Here is a 20,208-nt window from a genome sequence, read left to right as displayed (position 1 = left end):
CAATACAAGTCACAGGTGGTACAAGAGGAAAGAGGACCCTGCCCACGAGGGCTCACAATCTACAAGGGATGGGTGAGGATACAGTAGGTGAGGATAGAGCTGGTCGTGCAGTGGTTTGGTCGATCGGTGGTTACTGCAGGTTGTAGGCTTGCTCGAAGAGGTAGGTCTTCAGGTTCTTTTTGAAGGTTTCGATGGTAGGTGAAAATCTGATATATTGTGGTAGAGAGTTCCAGAGTAGGGGTGATGCGCGAGAGAAATCTTGTATGCGATTGTGGGAAGAGGAGATAAGAGGGGAGTAGAGAAGAAGATCTTGTGAGGATCGGAGGTTGCGTGCAGGAAAGTACCAGGAGACGAGGTCACAGATGTATGGAAGAGACAGGTTGTGGATGGCCTTGTATGTCATGGTTAGGCTTTTGTACTAGAGTCTCTGGGTAATGGGGAGCCAGTGAAGGGAATGACAGAGGGGAAAGGCCGGGGAATAGCGGGGGGACAGGTGGATTAGTCGGGCAGCTGAGTTTAGAATAGATTGGAGAGGTGCGAGAGTGTTAGAGGGGAGGCCACAGAGCAGGAGGTTACAGTAGTCGAGGCGGGAGATGATTAAGGCATGGAATAGGGTTTTTGCAGATTCTTGGTTTAGGAATGTACGGATCCGTGAAAAATTTTTGAGTTGAAGGTGGCAGGAAGTGGAAAGGGCTTGGATATGTGGTTTGAAGGAGAGATCAGTGTCAAGGATTACCCCGAAGCAGCGAGCTTGTGGGACTGGGGAGAGACGGCAGCCATTTACTGTAATGGATAGTTTCGTTGGGGGGGTTGCGTGAGATAGGGGAAAGACAATGAATTCTGTTTTGTCCATGTTAAGTTTTAGAAATCTAGCGGAGAAGAAGGATGAAATAGCGGATAGACATTGAGGGATTCTGGTTAGTAGGGTGGTGATATCTGGTCCAGAGATGTAGATCTGTGTGTCATCAGCATAGAGATGATACTGAAGACCATGAGATTCTGTGAGCTGTTCCAGGCCAAAAGTGTAAATTGAGAAGAGCAGGGGCCCTAGAACTGAACGTTGCAGGACTCCGACAGATAAGGGGCGAGGTGAGGAGGTGGTGTGTGAATGGGAGACGCTGAATGTTCGGTCAGTTAGGTATGACGAGATAGAGGATAGGGCCCAGGCTGTGATGCCAAGGGATGAGAGGGTCTGTAGTAATAGGGAATGGTCCACTGTGTCAAAGGCAGAGGACAGGTCCAGGAGGAGGAGTGTCGCTTGCTCTTGGCGGTTAACATGTCATTGATGACCTTAGTTAGGGCAGTTTCAGTGGAGTGGAGTGACTGGAAGCCTGATTGTAAGCGGTCAAAGAGGGAGCAGGAAGATAGATGTGAGGACAGTTCAAGATGGACGTGTTGTTCCAGTAGTTTTGAGGCATAGGGGAGAAGTGATATAGGACGATAGCTAGATACAGAGGATGGGTCAAGAGAGGGCTTTTTGAGGACAGGTGTGATTGAGGCATGTTTAAAGCTTGAGGGGAAAACGCCAGTTGTCAGTGATAGGTTGAAGAGATGGGTTAGAGTTGGGAGGAAGACTGTGGCGAGGTTTGGGATGAAGTGGGAAGGGATCAGGTCAAGTACACAGGTGGTGAGATGTGATCTTGAGAGTAGAGTGGAGAGTCGATCTGCAATGGTGGAGAAGTTGGTTTTGGAGGTGGAAGGGCTCTGGGGGTTGTCGACTAAATCTGTCTCTGATGTTCTCAATCTTCTGCTTGAAAAATGAGGCAAAGTCTTCAGCTGAGATGAGTGGGGAGGGAGGAGGTGCTGGGGAACGGAGGAGAGAGTTGAAGGTGTTGAATAACTGTTTAGGGTTGTGAGACAGGGAGGATATGAGAGATGAGAAGTAGGTTTGTTTAGCTGTGGCGAGTGTGGTCTTGAAAGTAGTGAGGGACTGTTTGAATGCGATGAAGTGCTCGTTGGAGTGGTATCTTTTCCATCTCCGCTCAGCAGCCCTGGAAGCTCGCCTTAGTTCTTTGGTCAGGCTGGTGTGTCAGGGCTGTCTGTTGATTTTGCGAGCTTTGGTATATGTGAGAGGGGCAAGAGGTTCCAAAGCTGCAGCTATTGTGGTGTTATATAGAGTGGCAGCGTCATCCGCATTGTGTAGGGAACTTATGTCTGTGAGAGGGAGGAGGGATTCAGAGAGTGAGTGTAGATCAAGGTGTTTAAGATTTCTGCGAGGGTGTGCAAGATTGTGGGGTGGGGATTGTAGACATGGAGTGGAGAGGGAACAGACTGTGAGTAGATTGTGGTCAGAAAGAGGAAAAGGTGAGTTAGAGAGGTTAGATAGGGAGCAGAGGTGGGTGAAGATGAGGTCTAGTGTGTGACCATATTTGTGAGTGGCTGCAGAAGACCATTGAGTGAGGCCAAAGGAGGAAGTGAGAGATAGAAGTTTAGTGGCAGCTGAGAGGGAAGTGTCAATGGGGATGTTGAAGTCATCCATGATGATAGTGAGGATGTCCGCAGAAAGGAAATGAAGTAGCCAGGTGGTGAAGTGGTCAAAGAAGGTGGTGGCTGGCCCTGGGGGGCGGTAAATGACAGCCAGTTGGAGGTTGGAGGGGGAGTAGATGCGCACAGAGTTCACCTCAAAGGAAGGGAAGGTAACAGAGGGTGGCAGTGGGATTGGGGTGAAGGAGCAGTTATCTGACAGGAGAAAACCAACTCCTCTGCCATGCTTGCTGCTGGGGCAGGGTGTGTGAGAAAGGTGGAAGCCACCATGCGAGAGTGCAGCAGGAGAGGCTGTGTCAGAAGGGGTGAACCAGGTTTCGGTGACGGCGAGGAAGGAAAGTTTGTGAGTAATAAAAAGATCATGGATATAAGAAAGCTTGTTGCAGACAGAGCAAGCGTTCAACAGAGCTCCTGTTAGTGGGACTGGGGAAGCGGGGGCCGGGCGAATGGGTATAAGGTTAGAGAGGTTACGGAAATTTGTGAAAAAGCGTGGATGGGAGGTAGGACTGACTGTGAGGATGTGTTGAGGAGGACCAGGATTTGGAGAGATATCACCAGCAGTGAGAAGAAGCAGAAAAAGTGTTAGAAGGTGGGAGCAGGAGAGGGCATGAGGTGGCTGTCTGTGCTTTGAGACAGAGCATTGTATGTTGAGGAACAGTTCAGAGGAGGAGGTGAGATGGATGGGGAGGACTGAAGAAGGGGTGAAAGTGAAAACAAACAGAAACATTGTTTACAGTGACTTGCCAGTTACCTTCAGTTCCCTTCTGGTTCAATGCTGGTTTTAATTCTAAATTAATCTTCACACTTCTAGGACACACTTATTGCAGACTTGTGCTATGCAATATATGTACAACTAGGTGCATTCAGGTGTGAAGCAGAGAGGAGTGGTTTCTGCTCATCTTGGTCAGAGAATTAAGGGCGGACCACATGCATACAATCAAGCCAGAGTAAACAAGGTCATAAATAACACTGGGGTAAGCTGGGGTTCGCTGAAAGGCATACCATGCGAATGCTAGGAGCAGAGGAAAGTCTGTATGGAAAGTTGGGTGATGTACTATGTGCACTTAGCAATTTTAAAACTTTGAATTCTTATACCATTAAATCAGAGATATATTGTATGTCAAACAAAATGGTTAATAAATAACATTTCCCACATGTCTACTTTACATCAACACAATTTTTTAAACAAAATTTTTTTTGTTGGAAAGTTGTAAGGGTTAAAAGTTGACCAGCGGTTTCTCTTTTTTTCTAATAAAATGTACAAAGCCATTTCTCTCTAACCCCTTCCTCTACAGCACACAGGAGGTTGCCTCCCCATCCTAAGTGGGACAGAAAACACAGGAGGTTTAAATAGCCCTCCTTTTCCCTCTTCCAGTGTTTTCCTATCCCTATGGGATGAAGAGATTTAGTTTTTTTCTCTCCTGAGAGCTGGGTCGCAACAGACTCTCTTACAATATACCTTTTAAGCTGGGCAGCCTGGGTCGATCGTCCTGCACCTTCCTCCTGCAGCTGTGTAAGGAGGTGGCTAGTCCCTTTAACTGAACTCTCTTCCCCTTCTGTGCTGCCCCATGCCTCTCATGTAAATATGTGATACATTCCTTATCGTAATGTACTGTTGTGATATTATGTTATGTACCGCCATCTGATACACTGCATATGTAGTGTGCTTTATGTGTTTGCCCTGTAACATGATGCTATGTCAGTAGTGTTCCTATATATATATATATATATATATACATACATATATATATATACAGTGGGGCAAAAAAGTATTTAGTCAGTCAGCAATAGTGCAAGTTCCACCACTTAAAAAGATGAGAGGCGTCTGTAATTCACATCATAGGTAGACCTCAACTATGGGAGACAAACTGAGAAAAAAAAAACCAGAAAATCACATTGTCTGTTTTTTTAACATTTTATTTGCATATTATGGTGGAAAATAAGTATTTGGTCAGAAACAAACAATCAAGATTTCTGGCTCTCACAGACCTGTAACTTCTTCTTTAAGAGTCTCCTCTTTCCTCCACTCATTACCTATAGTAATGGCACCTGTTTAAACTTGTTATCAGTATAAAAAGACACCTGTGCACACCCTCAAACAGTCTGACTCCAAACTCCACTATGGTGAAGACCAAAGAGCTGTCAAAGGACACCAGAAACAAAATTGTAGCCCTGCACCAGGCTGGGAAGACTGAATCTGCAATAGCCAACCAGCTTGGAGTGAAGAAATCAACAGTGGGAGCAATAATTAGAAAATGGAAGACATACAAAACCACTGATAATCTCCCTCGATCTGGGGCTCCACGCAAAATCCCACCCCGTGGGGTCAGAATGATCACAAGAACGGTAAGCAAAAATCCCAGAACCACGCGGGGGGACCTAGTGAATGAACTGCAGAGAGCTGGGACCAATGTAACAAGGCCTACCATAAGTAACACACTACGCCACCATGGACTCAGATCCTGCAGTGCCAGACGTGTCCCACTGCTTAAGCCAGTACATGTCCGGGCCCGTCTGAAGTTTGCTAGAGAGCATTTGGATGATCCAGAGGAGTTTTGGGAGAATGTCCTATGGTCTGATGAAACCAAACTGGAACTGTTTGGTAGAAACACAACTTGTCGTGTTTGGAGGAAAAAGAATACTGAGTTGCATCCATCAAACACCATACCTACTGTAAAGCATGGTGGTGGAAACATCATGCTTTGGGGCTGTTTCTCTGCAAAGGGGCCAGGACGACTGATCCGGGTACATGAAAGAATGAATGGGGCCATGTATCGTGAGATTTTGAGTGCAAACCTCCTTCCATCAGCAAGGGCATTGAAGATGAAACGTGGCTGGGTCTTTCAACATGACAATGATCCAAAGCACACCGCCAGGGCAACGAAGGAGTGGCTTCGTAAGAAGCATTTCAAGGTCCTGGAGTGGCCTAGCCAGTCTCCAGATCTCAACCCTATAGAAAACCTTTGGAGGGAGTTGAAAGTCCGTGTTGCCAAGCGAAAAGCCAAAAACATCACTGCTCTAGAGGAGATCTGCATGGAGGAATGGGCCAACATACCAACAACAGTGTGTGGCAACCTTGTGAAGACTTACAAGAAACGTTTGACCTCTGTCATTGCCAACAAAGGATATATTACAAAGTATTGAGATGATATTTTGTTTCTGACCAAATACTTATTTTCCACCATAATATGCAAATAAAATGTTAAAAAAAACAGACAATGTGATTTTCTGGATTTTTTTTTCTCAGTTTGTCTCCCATAGTTGAGGTCTACCTATGATGTAAATTACAGACGCCTCTCATCTTTTTAAGTGGTGGAACTTGCACTATTGCTGACTGACTAAATACTTTTTTGCCCCACTGTATATATGCACTGTATATATATGTTTCCTATTATAATGTTTGCAATGCTTATCTATGGTGCCTTCTTAGCCCTGTTAGTTACCGTATTTTTCGGACTATAAGACGCATCGGACTATAAGGCGCACCCAGGTTTTAGAGGTGGAAAATAGGGAAAAAAATATTTGAAGCAAAACATGTGGTAAAATATCTAATAACATAAATAACATACTATTATATGTGGTGTTATTATATATAATAGTATGTTATTATGTTGGAAGCTGCGGGACCAGTGTGGTGTCTGTGAAGTACTATATGAAGATGCTAGAGGGTAAGTATAAGAATGAGGGCACAGGGCTTGAAAGCACTGCAAAATAACACTGGAGTGCTGCTTTAAAATCCCATGGAAGAACTATAACTCCCAGCATGTCCTGCAGATCCTATCACTTGCTGGGAGTTATAGTTCACCAAAGGAGTGGCAGAGTGCTTTATTGTGTTTTGTAAAGACTAACCTCTTAATTGTGATGACAGAAAAACGGCTGGCACATCCAAACTAGTGTGAATTGGTGCATACCAGGAGCAGCTACCTCCATATATAATATACAAAAAAGGTTGCACTCTATCGTGCCAAAACACGTCAAATATGAAATACATGAAATATGAATAGCAAAATGGCTTTTTGAACATTAGGAAAACATTTTTGAGACGCTTAGCGCAGAATTTGGCCAAATAGTGTGAGCCCATCAAGCATCGTCAAGGTGGTCTCATTAAACTGATGGGTACCTGACCTCCCTCTCCAAATGTGAACACTTACCAAAGGCTAATGTCTGTATGCTTGGGTGAATATGGACACCTCTCTCAGCAAAGCCTACATATGGGTTGATCGGGGATCTGCGCTAGTGGGGACGCCGAACGCCGACCCTAAACAAACATTGCGTTAGCGCAATCCGCTAGCGCTATGCGCTTAACGGATTGCCCTAAAGCAATGTGAACCTAGCCTAAGGGTAGGTCCTTTTGGAACAGGATCCATCCTAAGGGATTTCCCTTCCTCTCATCTAGGGAGACAAAGATCCTGCACCAAAATCAAGGGAAAAATTTGCAAATCGCAAATGTGCCATTTCCAGTAAGAATCTCCTATCCGGACATAAGAAAGCTTTATGTTAGCTCTGCACAGAGAAAATCATCCATGAGGAACATCCATCCCTGAAGAGGGAGAGCTTACTCTGGGTCATAAGGAGGACAATAAAAAATTGTTCTTTTCCTCTGACATGGAGGAATTATTGCTTACGGTCAGAAAGGATGAGATGTTGAGGGATCTGAAATCTAAAAGGAATATGGTATTTCCCATCCATCACAACATTCGTAGCTTAATCCTGAATGAATGGGAATTCCCAGAAAGGAAGCTGAACATCCTAAGTGATCTGAAGGATCGCTTTCCCCTGGATGAAGCCATCTGAAAGTGCTGGACTGAAATTTCCAAAGTGGATATCCAGGTGGCTAGGGTAGCCAAAAAAACTACCTTACCCTTTGAGGACTCCTCCCAAATTAAAGATCCACTTGACTGCAACATGGACAGTCTACTCAGGAAGTCTTAGGAAGCATTGGCAACCTCAGTAAGGACAAATGTCACATCCACCTGCGTCACAAGAGCCCTGTTTCTTTGGTTGCAACAGTTGGAAGACCATATTAAGGGAGGTAGACATAGAAAAGATCTTCTGACCTCTTTACCCCTCTTGCAGAAAACAGCAGGATTCCTTGCAGATGCCTCTGCTGAATCGGTCCATGTTGCTGCGAGCACTTCTGTGCTCTCCAACACCTCCAGAAGAGCACTATGGTTGAAGATGTGGAGACATCCTATCCAAGTCTAAACTATGATATATACCCTTTAAAGGGGAATACATGTTTAGTCCTGCCCTGGATGAATTGTTGGAGAAAGTGGCCGACAAAAAGAAAAATCTCCCTGAGCCAAACTCTCTCAAAAAGAGGCCATTTCGTCCACCTCAGATGTAAAACCCTCAATACAGAGGGAAAGGTAAATCTGGACGTTGGAGCCTTAAGGAGGTAGAAGAAGTATTTTTCAAAACCCACGTTCAGATAGGCAATGACGCCGAATAAGAAGAGGGGCAGGATTTCTAACTTCTTCCCACAATGGTAGGATATAACATCAGACTGCAAAATTTTGGACTTAGTCAGGAGGGGAATGAAGATAGTTTTACTCCTTTACCCCACAGAGACTAGAAGTAAGGCCGGGATCACACATGCGAGAAACATGTCCGTGTCTCGCATGTGAAATCCAAGCTCTAGAGCAGAGCGTGCGGCTCCATGTTTTGCTATGCGGCCGCACGCTCTGCTCCCAAGTGCCGGCGCCAGAGCTTGGATTTTACATGCGAGACACGGACGTATTTCTCGCATGTGTGATCCCGGCCTAATATCTCTTCTGTCAACAAGACTACAGAGCATCCTGAGCACAGAACTCAAACAAATGCTATACTCTGCAATAATATCTCTGGTTCTAGAAGCAGAGCAGGGCCAAGGCCGTTACTCCCATGTTTTCTCATAAAAAAAACAAGTGGAGACCACCATGTTATTATCAACTTAAAACTACTGAATTAATACATTGTATACCAACGATTCAAAATGGAATCCATAAAATCAATAATTCTATTAATCGGGAAGAACTTTGCCACGGCACTATAGACCTCCAGGATGCATACTACCATGCACCCATTCATCCAAGCTACGATTGATATCTGAGGTTTGCGGTCACTCTAAGCTCGTTCAAGGTCCTTCCTTTCGGCATATCGTCTGCTCCCCGAATATTCACAAAAATCATGGGTGAGGTAGTAGCCTTTATCAGGAAAGAAGATGTCAAGGATCCAGGGTATAACTACTGCCGGGAGGCTACTCGCCACAGTAAGGGAGCCCAGAGCAGAACGGCGGAGAAACTCAGCAGGTAGCAAACAGGACTTGAACCATGTGACAGAGGGGGAGTGGCCAGGGGTGGAGGCAAGCGCTGGGATGCAAAGAAGGCAAACGGCACCGGAGAGTAGTCAAACGTGCTGAGGTACTGGAGGGTGAGACAGAAGGATAGTCTGGTGGAAGCCGGAGGTCAGAAAGCCAAGTAAATCAAATAGACCAGAACGAGCACGGAGAGCAAACAGCACAGTATGCACACGCACACCAGGGGGTCAGGCACACAGAATGAAAATATAACTGACAGAGAATCCTAGTCAGCACGGGAATAAATATCCCTCCCAGATCCAAAAGGAGGCCACAATAATTAACCCTGAGAGGGCAGGGCATTAACCCTTTCCAAACCATGACAGAAAAAAATCTGCATTGTTCCCTACCTATAGCTCCTTGTCTCGTGATTATAAGTATACATCTCCAGTCAGTCCTACATACCCTAACATCTTTAGACTGGATCATAAATCAGAAAAAATCAGATCAGATCTGATACTATCAACCGAGAAGGTTTTTTTAGGGATCCTCTTAGACTTTAAAAACCAGAGATCCTCTCTTCCAGTCACCAAACAGTTAAACATAAAATCAAGGTCTCAGATCCTAAAATAACAAAAGGTGTCCTTAAGATTTACCATGTCGTTCCTGGGTTCAATGACAGCATGTATTCAGGTTGTTCAATGGGCCCAGGCTCATTCAAGGATCCTCCAAAAATGTATCCTCTTTTGCTGGGACAAAACTCCAGAAGCACTTGGCACAAGACTCTCAGCCAAGAAAAACTGGCAAAGGGAATACCTTTGTTCCAATACCCGGTCTCTTTGGTAACAACAGATGCCAGCAAACGAGGTTGGGGAGCAGTGACATCACGATCCTCCAATTTCAGGGAATTGAGAGCAGTAGAGGAAGACCTGAGAGCAGCAAAATCGATTCTCCAAGGAAACAATGTCCGAATCTACACCACCAACATGACCACTGTAGCCCATCTACGTCATCAGGGCAGCACAAGGTTCGAGAGTCTACAACAGGCCTCTGAAAGAATTTTTCTTTGGGTAGAACGTCATCTTCTGTCTTTGTTGGATCTTCATCTGAAGGGATCCGATAATATAGAAGCCGACCTTCCTGAGCAGGACAGATCTAGATCCAGGGGAATGGAGCCTCAGTGAAAGAGAATTCTGGTCAATAACAAAAAAAATGGGGTCGTCCAGATGTGTACCTGTTTGCAAATTGGCAGAACGCGAAAGTAGAGCATTATTTCTCTATAGGTCCAAACGAAACCTAATCAAAGAGGGATACCTACTCTCACCCGTGGTATTTCAGGTTGGCCTATGCATTCCCTCCAATTCTGTTATTGCCAAGGATGTTACAAAAGATCAGAACGGACAGGGTCAAAGCCAACCTGATCGCCCCTCTTTGTCCAAAGAGGAGTTTGTTTGAGGCTGAGCTCAGCGGAACCTCCTACCCTGCCGTTGGACCACGACCTTCTACATTAAGGTCCTATTTTCCATCCGGCTCCCTACAGCTTATGCTTGGAAGCCTGGCTTCTGAAGCTGCAGTCCTGAAAGCCAGAGGCCTCTCAGATGCCATCATAACCACTTTGCAAAAAAGTAGGAAACAGGTCTCCAATGCTTTCTACTCCAAAATATGGAAGACCTTCTTGGCATGGTATGGATCCACTCTCATCGATTCTTTCCACCCTGACATGGCTAAAATACTAGACTACCTACATGATGGATTATCAAAAGGTCTAAAACCAAGCACCTTTAAAAGTTCAGATGTCAGTTCTGAGCTCCTACTTTGATCAGAACCTGGCAATACCACCGTTGGATAAAGAGGTTCTTGACCGCTGCCTCCAGAATCTGTCCAAGAAAGTCCAATGTAATCCCAGCTTGGGACTTGAATATAGTGTTGAAAGGTCTAACTATTCTACCCTTTGAGCCTGTGGACCAGGTACAAATAGAAAAATTATCCTGGAAGGTGGACCTATTAGTGGCCATTTGAACCGCAAGAAGGGTGGGCGAGATACAGGCCCTATCCATTAGGGAACCATATTAGAAAATTCTGGATGACAGATTATTCTTTCGCCTAGACCCTTCATTCCTTCCAAAAGTATCTTCTGACTTCACATGTCCCAAGAATTAATTCTACCTTCCTTCTGTGACAACCCAAAGGACAATAGAGAAGCAGAATTTCATTCTCTAGATGTTCGGCGAACCATCCTCTTCTACTTAAGTCAAACAAGACCTTGGAGGAAGGATCAGAACTAGTGATGAGCGAAAATACTTGTTACTCGAGATTTCTTGAGCATGCTCGGGGGTCCTCCGAGTATTTTTTAGTGCTCGGAGATTTCGTTTTCATTGTCGCAGCTGAATGATTTACATCTGTTAGCCAGCATAAGTACATGTGGGGATTCCCTAGCAATCAGGCAACCCCCACATGTACTTATGCTGGCTAACAGATGTAAATCATTCAGCTGCGGCAATAAAATCAAAATCTCCAAGCACTAAAAAATACTCGGAGGACCCCCTTAGCATGCTCGAGAAATCTCAAGTAATGACTATATTCGCTCATCACTAATCAGAACCTTTTTGTCCAATACGGTGGACCAAACAAAGAAAAGACTGCCTCTAAAAGCTCTCTGGTGAATTGGATTAAGAAAGCAATCACGGAAACCCATAAAAATCAAGATCTGTCTCCTCCAGGATCGTTAAGGGCCCATTACACTAGAGCCGTCGCCGTCTCCTGGGCTAAAAGGGCCAATACTTCCATCGAGCAAATCTGCAGAGCTGCTACCTGGTCCTCAGTCTATACCTTTACTAAGCACTACAGATTACACCTAATGTCTATACGAGACCTAGCCTTAGGCAAGAAAGTCCTCCAGGCTGTTGTCCCTCCCTAGGCATTATTTTTTTGTACTTCTCCTGTGTGCTGTCATGGAGGGGATTAGATAAAATAAAATAACACTTTCAAGTAATGTGGTTTCTAAGACCCTCCATTACAGTACGCGTAATTCCCCCACCTCCCCCCCCACATCCCCTCCCACCAAAGAACGTTATGTTCATTTGATTCCTTGGTGTAAATAAAAAATTCAAACATTCATTTTGTTTTGGTCCTTGGAAACACTGAGGATAGAAGGAAGGGGAGTGCTATTTAATCCTCTTGTGTTTCCTGTCCCTAATTAGGATGGGGAGGCAACCTCCTGTGTGCTGTCGTGTGTTTTAAAGACCACCTCACATTTGAAGTGATTTTGATGAGTCCATATGACAGAAAGTACCCAAAGCGACACCATTCTAAAAACTGCACTCCTTCAAGGTGCGCAACACCACATTCAAGAAGTTTATTAACTCTTCAGGTGCTTCACAGGAAATTTTGGAATGTGGAAAGAAAGGAACATTTAACTTTTTTTCACAAAAAAACTTCTTTAGACACCATTTTTTTTATTTTCACAAGAGTACCAGAAAAAATGGACCACAAAATCTGTTGTGCAATTTCTCCTGAGCATGCCGTTACCTAATATGTGGGGGAAAACCACTGTTTGGGTGCACGCAGAGCTTGGAAGGGAAGGAGCGTCATTTATCTTTTTGAATGCAAAAGTTTCTGTATCAATATCGGATGTCATGTTGCATTTGGAGAGCCCCTGATGTCTCTCAGGGAACTGATCAAGATGTGTGGTAAGCACATTGAACCCTCAGGTGCTTCACAGATGTTTATAATGTTGAGCAATGAAAATAAAAAATATCACATTTTCTTCACAGATATGTTTTATTCCCAAATTTTGTTTTTTCAAAGGGTAACAGCAGAGACGGAACCATCCAATTTGTAGCGCAATTTCTCCTGATTACGACCATACCCCATATGAGGGAGAACACTTCTGTTTGGACGCACATCAGGGCTCAGAAGGGAGGGAGCATCATATGACTTTTTGAATATGACATTTTCTGGAATCATTAGTGGACGTCATGTCCCATTTGGAGAGCCCCTGATGTGCCTAAGCAGTGGAAACCCCCCACAAGTGAGACCGTTTTGGAAACTAGACCCCTCAAAGAATGTATTTAGATGTGTGGTGAGCACCTTGAACCCCCAGGTGCTTCACAGAAGTTTATAACGTTGAGCCGTGAAAATAAAATAATCAAATTTTCTCCACAAAAATGTTATTTTAGCCCCAATTTTTTATTTTCACAAGGTTAACAGGAGAAATTGCACCATACAATTTGTTGTGCAATTTATTCTGAGTACGCCAATTCCACATATGTGAAAGAATACTACTTTTGATGCACAGTGCAAAGTTCAGAAAGGAAAAGGCACAATATTGGAGTTCTGATTTTGCTGGAATGGTTTGAGGGTGCCATGTCACAGTGGCAGAGCCCCTGAGGTGCCAGAACATCAGAAGCCCCTATATGTGAACTCCTTTTACAAACTAAACTTACCAATGAAATTATCTAGTGGTGCAGTGATCATATTGACACCACATGTGTCTCACAGAAATTTATGCCATTGAGCGGTGAAGAAAGAATAAATTACATTTTTGCTATTACAATGTTGCTTTAGCTACAGGTTTTTAATTTTAATAAGGGCTAATAGGAACTTTTTTTTACCACAAACTGAGGTCCATTTGTTCCTGAGTGTGCCAATACCTTACATGTAATTGGGAAATATTTTTCAGGCACACTGCAAAGCTCAGAAGGGAAGGAGCGCCATACTATAGTGCAGATTTAACTGTTATGGTTTGCGGGTGCCATGAGCCACTGGGAGAGCCCCTGAGTTGCCAGAACAGCAGACCCTATTTCACAACCTACACCTCTCAAATAATTTATGCAGTTGATCATATTGACACCATGGGTGTGTCACAGAATTTAATACCATTGGGCAGTGAAGAAAAAATAGCTACATTTTTACCACTAAAATTTAGTTTTAGCCCCAGATTTTACATTTTCACACAAGGAGTGGGTAAAAATGGCACAATAATTTGACGTACAATTTCTACTGAAGGTGACAATACCCCATATGGGACTACACAGTACTGTTAACCATATGGAGAGACTCAGAAAGGACGGAGCGCTGTTTGCCTCCTGGAGTGCAGATTTTCCTAGAATAGTTTGTTTCTCCATATACAGAGCCCCTAATTGCTAGAAGAGCAGAATCCCTCCCTCAAGTGACCCATTTTTGGAAATTTTACACCTTTGGGAATTTAGCTACAGGTGTAGTGATGATTTTGACTCCATGAGTATTTTCTAGAAACAAGCAGCATTGAATGTTGCAGAGTGAAGATTGCAAACTGCCGTTGTAGTGACCAGTACATTGTACTGACCAGTAGGGTTGAGCGAAACGGGTCGGCCATTTTCAGAAGTCGCCGACTTTTGGCAAAGTCGGGTTTCATGAAACCCGACCCGACCCCTGGGTGGAGTCGGCCATGAGGTCGGCGATCTTCTGAATCTGTTATCGGAATTCTGATACCGAGTTCCGATATGTTTGCAATATCGGAAATCGGTATCGGAATCCATATTTAAGTGTAAAATAAAGAATTAAAATAAAAAATATTGCTATACTTACCCTCTGACGCGCCCTGGTACTAACCGGCAGCCTTCCTTCCTTAGAATCAGCGCGTGAAGGACCATAGATGACGTCACGGCTTGTGATTGGTCGTGCGACCGCCCATGTGACCGCTCACGCGACCAATCACAAGCCGCGACGTCACCGAAGGTCCTTCAAGAGCTGATTCTTAGGAAGGAAGGCTGCTGGAAAGAAGCAGGGCGCGTCCGAGGGTGAGTATATACCTAATAGGAATATACTCACCCTCGGACGCGCCCTGCTTCTTTCCGGCAGCCTTCCTTCCTAAGAATCAGTGCTTGAAGGACCATCGGTATCGTCGCGGCTTGTGATTGGTCGCGTGAGCGGTCACATGGGCGGTCGCGCGACCAATCACAAGCCGCGACGTCATCTAAGGTCTTTCACGCGCTGATTCTAAGGAAGGAAGGCTGCCGGTTAGTACCAGGGCGCATCAGAGGGTAAATATAGCAATATTTTTTATTTTAATTCTTTATTTTAACCTTAAATATGGATCCCAGGGCCTGAAGGAGAGTTTCCTTTCCTTCAGACCCTGAGAACCATAGTATCCCATTGCACTGCATTGGGATTCGTGTTTCGGCCGACCCCGACCCCGACTTTTCTATAGGATCGGCCGATTTCACTCGACCCGACTTTTGAGAAAGTCGGGTTTCGTGAAACCCGACCCGATCCTATAAAAGTAAAAGTCGCTCAACCCTACTGACCAGTGCATTGTGCCCAGCTCATGCATCTGGAAACATGCACCCGTAAGTTAGGTGGTCTCTCATTGTTTCAGAAATGCAAAACATGTGGGCGCTATATGTGGTTTAGGTACACTGTGGGGTTCAGAAGGGAAGGGGGCATTTGGATTTGGAAGCCCAGAATTTACTGAATTTCTGTTGAGGGGTGAGGAGCCATTTTGCTTTTCCAGAGGCTTTGTGCTACCAGTAACTAGGAACCCCCAATATTTCTGTTAATAGATGATATACCTCAGTGGGGCTTGCTTTTTTGTGTATTGATTTGAAGCTTTTATTGGAAACATTTTACATAATGTTTAGGATCACATTTAACTGGTGCTCTACGCTGAGCACTTACTTTGGAGTTTCCATCTAAATCACCAAGTGACGTGACAGATGAAACCCCCGAGGGATCCATTCACTGTAATGAGGCAGCAGAGTTACTCTGGACTCTGTCTGGCCTCTATTCAGTGGTGTTCTTCTTTTCAGAAGTGCACAAAACTATGGCCGACGGCACTTTTATGAAATCCTAAAAAGATGAACACCGCTGGATCACATGTCCTATGGCGTCCACAGTGCCTCCATCTGCCTCATTATAGGGAATCTTCCGCCGTGGGTCCTGTCTAAATGGTGTAAGTGCTCAGCGCAGAGCATGTGATAAATGTACGCCGAGCCTTACTGTGATCTTTGGGAGGCAGAATGAACAAAACAGGTGAAGAATTGGTTTTATTTATTTTTTTACACTGTTCCTCATGTGGTATAAGTGGTTAGATGACTTTATTCTTCGGATCGGTGCGATTACAGCGATGCCAGATTTATATCGGATTTTATGTTTGGCTGCTGTCACACACTAAAAAATGCTTTTTATTGCAAAAAAATAGTTTTTACATCCTCATATATTGAGAGCTATAATTTTTCCATATTTAGTCCCACAGATTCATGTGAGGTCTTGTTTTTTGCGGGACGAGTTGACGTTTTTATTGGTACCATTTTCAGACACATGACGTTTTTTGATCGTTTTTTATTCTAATTTTTGTTAGGCAGAATGAACAAAAACCAGCAATTCCTGAATTTCTTTTGGGGGGGCGTTTATACCGTTCCACGTTTGGTAAAATTGATAAAGCAGTTTTATTTTTCAAGTCAGTATGATTACAGCGATACCTCATTTATATCATTTTTTATGTTTTGGTGCTCTTTTTTGTACAATAAAAACTATTTTATAGAAAAAATAATTTTTGCATTGCTTTACTGTGAGAGTTATAACCTTTTTTATTTTTCTGCTGATGGAGCTGTTTGATGGCTTGTTTTTTGCTGGGCAAGATGGCATTTTCTGCCGTACCATGCTTATCCATATTCATCTTTTTGATCGCATTTTATTCCACTTTTTTGTTCAGCAGTATGATGATAAAGCATTTCTTTTTTGCCATGCTTTTTTTAAATTTTTTTTATGGTGTTTACTAAAGGGGTTAACTAGAGGGACAGTTTCATAGGTCGGGTCGTTACAGACGCGGTGTTACCAAATATGTGTGCTTTTATTATTTTGGATTTTTTTCATAAAAATATACATTGATGGCTACAATATATTTTGATTTTGTTTATTATTTTTTAATTTTTTTAAATATTTTTATATTTGTTTCACTTTTTTTACTTTTTTAAACTTTTTTACTTTGTTCTTTGTACTTTGTGTTTATTTTAGGCTGGCTGATCGCTTGTATAGCATGGGAATGCAGCAGCTTCCCTATGCTATGCAAACTGTCAGTGCTGCACTGACAAACAAAGTTGCTGATCATGCAATGCGCTTGATCATTACCAACAAAAAAGTGAGATGAAGTAACTGATATATGACACACCAAAAATCAAACTCACATACCAACATAGAATACAGTGCTATAAAGTCTCATAAAATACAAAATTGATTGAAACTATTAAAATACATATATACGAGGTATCAATAAAGATAGCTATGCAAAAAGCAAAATGAATTTATCAGAAGGTAGGTATGGTAATTACATCAAGTGAAGTATTGCTGTTAGGTGGCACAAACTATCTTAATTTAATTTTGCTGTGTGAGATAGGTAAACACTTTACAGCTTATATACCATTTGTACATATTTGCATTTACCTACATGTACTTTGGCATATAGTATTCCCCCCATGGTTTTGGGACTCTGATTTATTACATTTATTGATTTCTCGTATATATGTATTTTAATATTTTCAATGATTTTGTATTTTATGAGAGTTTATAGCACTGTATTCTATGTTGGTATTTGACTGCGCATGATCAGCAACTTTTCCCACTATTGACCCGGATGTCGTCATGACGACATATGGTCACCATGGTAACGATCATGAACCCGCTATGACGTTGCTGGGTCTCCGATCCAAAGGCAGAGGGGCTGTTTTCCCTATGCCTGCTCCCAAAATTATGAGATCGCAGCAGTTAGGGGGTTAAATTGCTGGGAGCGGCACAGGACTGCTCCTGGCACTTAGTGCCAGGTATCAGCTGTCAGAATCAGCTGACACCCCAGAATCACCTGGAAGTATCCATCCATCCCAGATCAGATAGACCCAGGGTCAAAGGGACGTATGGATACATACAAGATTGGAAAGGGGTTATACCTGCGGTCTACAGAAAAGAAGGGAGGTGCACGGACTTGGCTATGGGCGGCCTGATGATCCTCAAGATCCACGGTTGTTGAGTATTTTTTTTTCCATTTTATTTTAATAGTGCTCATATGAGTACTACTGGGGGCCATCCATACAGTGTGAAGGGACTACTGGGGGCCATCCACACAGTGTGGGGGTCTACTATGGGCCATCCATACAGTGTGGGGGACTACTATGGGCCATCCATACAGTGTTGGGCAACTGCTTGGGCCATCCAATATGGGGGGACTACTGGGGGCCATCAAGATAGTGTGGGGAAACTACTGGGGGCCATCCATATAGTGTCTGGGAACTACTGGGGGACATTCATACAGTTTATAGGGAATACTGGGGGCCATCCATACAGTGTGGTGGACTTCAGAGGGCCATTCAAACAGTGTGGGAGGACTACTTGGGGCCATCCTTACAGTTCATGGGGGGGAGCTACTAGGGGCCATCCTTATAATGTGTTGTGTGACTACTGAAGGCCATCCATACAGTGTAGGGGAGGGACCACTGGGGGCCATCCATACAGTGTGTGTGAGGACCACTGGGGGCCATCCATGCAGTGTGGTAGGGACTACTGGGGGCCATCCATACAGTGTGGCGGGGGACTACTAGGGGCCATCCATACACTGAAAGAACTAGTGGGGCCATCCATGCAGTGTGAGAGGCTACTGGACTCCTGGGGGCCATCCATACCATAGTGTGGTGGGGACTACTAAAGGCCATTCATCCAGTGTGGCGGGAGACTACTAGGGGCCAGCCATACACTGTGGAGGAACTGGTAGGGCCATCTATACAGTGTGATGGGGCTACTAGACAACTGGGGCCATCCAGACAGTGAGGGGGACTACTGGGGGCCATCCACACAGTGTGGGGGGGACATCCAGACAGTGTAGGGGGACAACTGGGAGCCATCCAGACAGTGTGGATGGTGACTTACGGAGGCCATCCAGACAGTGTGAGGGGACTTCTGGGGCCATCCAGACCATGAGGGGGGTTGCTGGGGGTCATCTACACAGTGTTGGGGTGACTGCTGGGGGCCATCCAAACAGTGTTAGTGACTAAAGGGTCCATCCAGACACTGTGAAGGGACTACTGAGCCAATCCATACAATGTGGGGACTATGGGGGCCCCATCCATACACTGTGGAGGGACTACTGGAGGGACTGCTGGGAGTCATGCAGACAGTATTGGGGGGGACTACTGGGGGCCATCCAGACAGTATGGGGGCACTACAGGGGCTATCCAGAAACTGTGAAGGAACTGCTGGGGCCATCCAGTGTGGGGCACTACAGGGGCCATCCATACACTGTGGAGGGACTACTGGGGCCATTATAGAGTGTGGGGGAGACTACTGGATGCCATCCAGTGTGTGAGTACTATGAGGGTAATCCAGACACTGTGGAGGGACTACTAGGGGGACTGCTGGGAGCCATCCAGACAGTGTTTTGGGGGCACTACAGGGGGCCATCCAGACAGTGTGAAGGAACTACTGGGGCCATCCAGACAGTTTGGGGGGACTATGGGGGTCATCCATACACTGTGCAGGGACTACTGGGATCACCCATACAGTGTGAGGGGCTACTGGACAATTGGGGGCCATCTATACAGTGTGAGGGGACTACAGGGGTCATCCAGACAATGTGGAGGGGACTACTGGGGGCCATCCAGACAGTGTGGGGGGAACTACTGGGGACCATCCATACAGTGTAGGGAGTACTGCTGGGGCCCATCCAAACAGTGTGAGGGTGGACTACAGGGGGTCATCCATACATTTTGGGTGGACTATTTTTGACTATCTATACAGTTTGGGGATACTACTGGGATACATCCATACAGTGTGGGGTGACTACTGAGGGCCATCCAGATAGTGGGGAGAATAGGGGGCCAATCCATACACTGTGGAGGAACTCCTGGGGCCATCCATCCATACAGTGTGAGAGGCTACTAGACTGCTGTAGACCATCAATACAGTGTGGGGGGGACTACTGGGGCCCATCCATACAGTGTGAGGGAGGGACCACTGGGGGCCATACATATCATGTGGATGGACTACAGGGGGGCTATCCATACATTTTGGGTGGACTACTGGGGGCTATCCATACAGTGTGGGAGAACTATTGGGGCATCCATACAGGTGAGGGGCTATTGTCCTACTGGGAGCCATCCATACAGAGTAGTGGGGCTATTTGGGACAATCCATATAGTGTGGGGGGACTACTTGTGGCCACAATACTGGTGGCCATTATATAGTGTGGGCGGGATACTGAGGGATATCATACACTGTGGGGGGCTACTGAGGGCCATCATACAATGGAGGGCTACTGGGAGCCATCATACAATTCGGGGTGGGTTCCATCATGCTGTGTATGCGGGAGCTGTGAGGGGCATCATGCTGTGTAGAGGTGAACTATATATGGGGAACTCATAATTAAATGTTAAGTGGGCACTTAAGAAGCATAATGGTTACAGGGGCAGTCAGGGTATTGTGAC

The 20,208-nt window shown here is 44.9% G+C and overlaps 1 protein-coding gene across 4 annotated transcripts in view; it reads right to left on the bottom strand.

The window, feature by feature from the left end:
• LOC138678876 (tetraspanin-33-like) overlaps positions 1-20,208 on the bottom strand; it is a 162,349-nt gene that overhangs the window by 30,034 nt on the left and 112,107 nt on the right. The window lies entirely within an intron of this gene.

The sequence above is a fragment of the Ranitomeya imitator genome, chromosome 1 (genome assembly GCF_032444005.1).
Source record: "Ranitomeya imitator isolate aRanImi1 chromosome 1, aRanImi1.pri, whole genome shotgun sequence".
NCBI lineage: Eukaryota > Metazoa > Chordata > Amphibia > Anura > Dendrobatidae > Ranitomeya > Ranitomeya imitator.
This window is presented reverse-complemented; position numbering and strand designations above follow the sequence as displayed.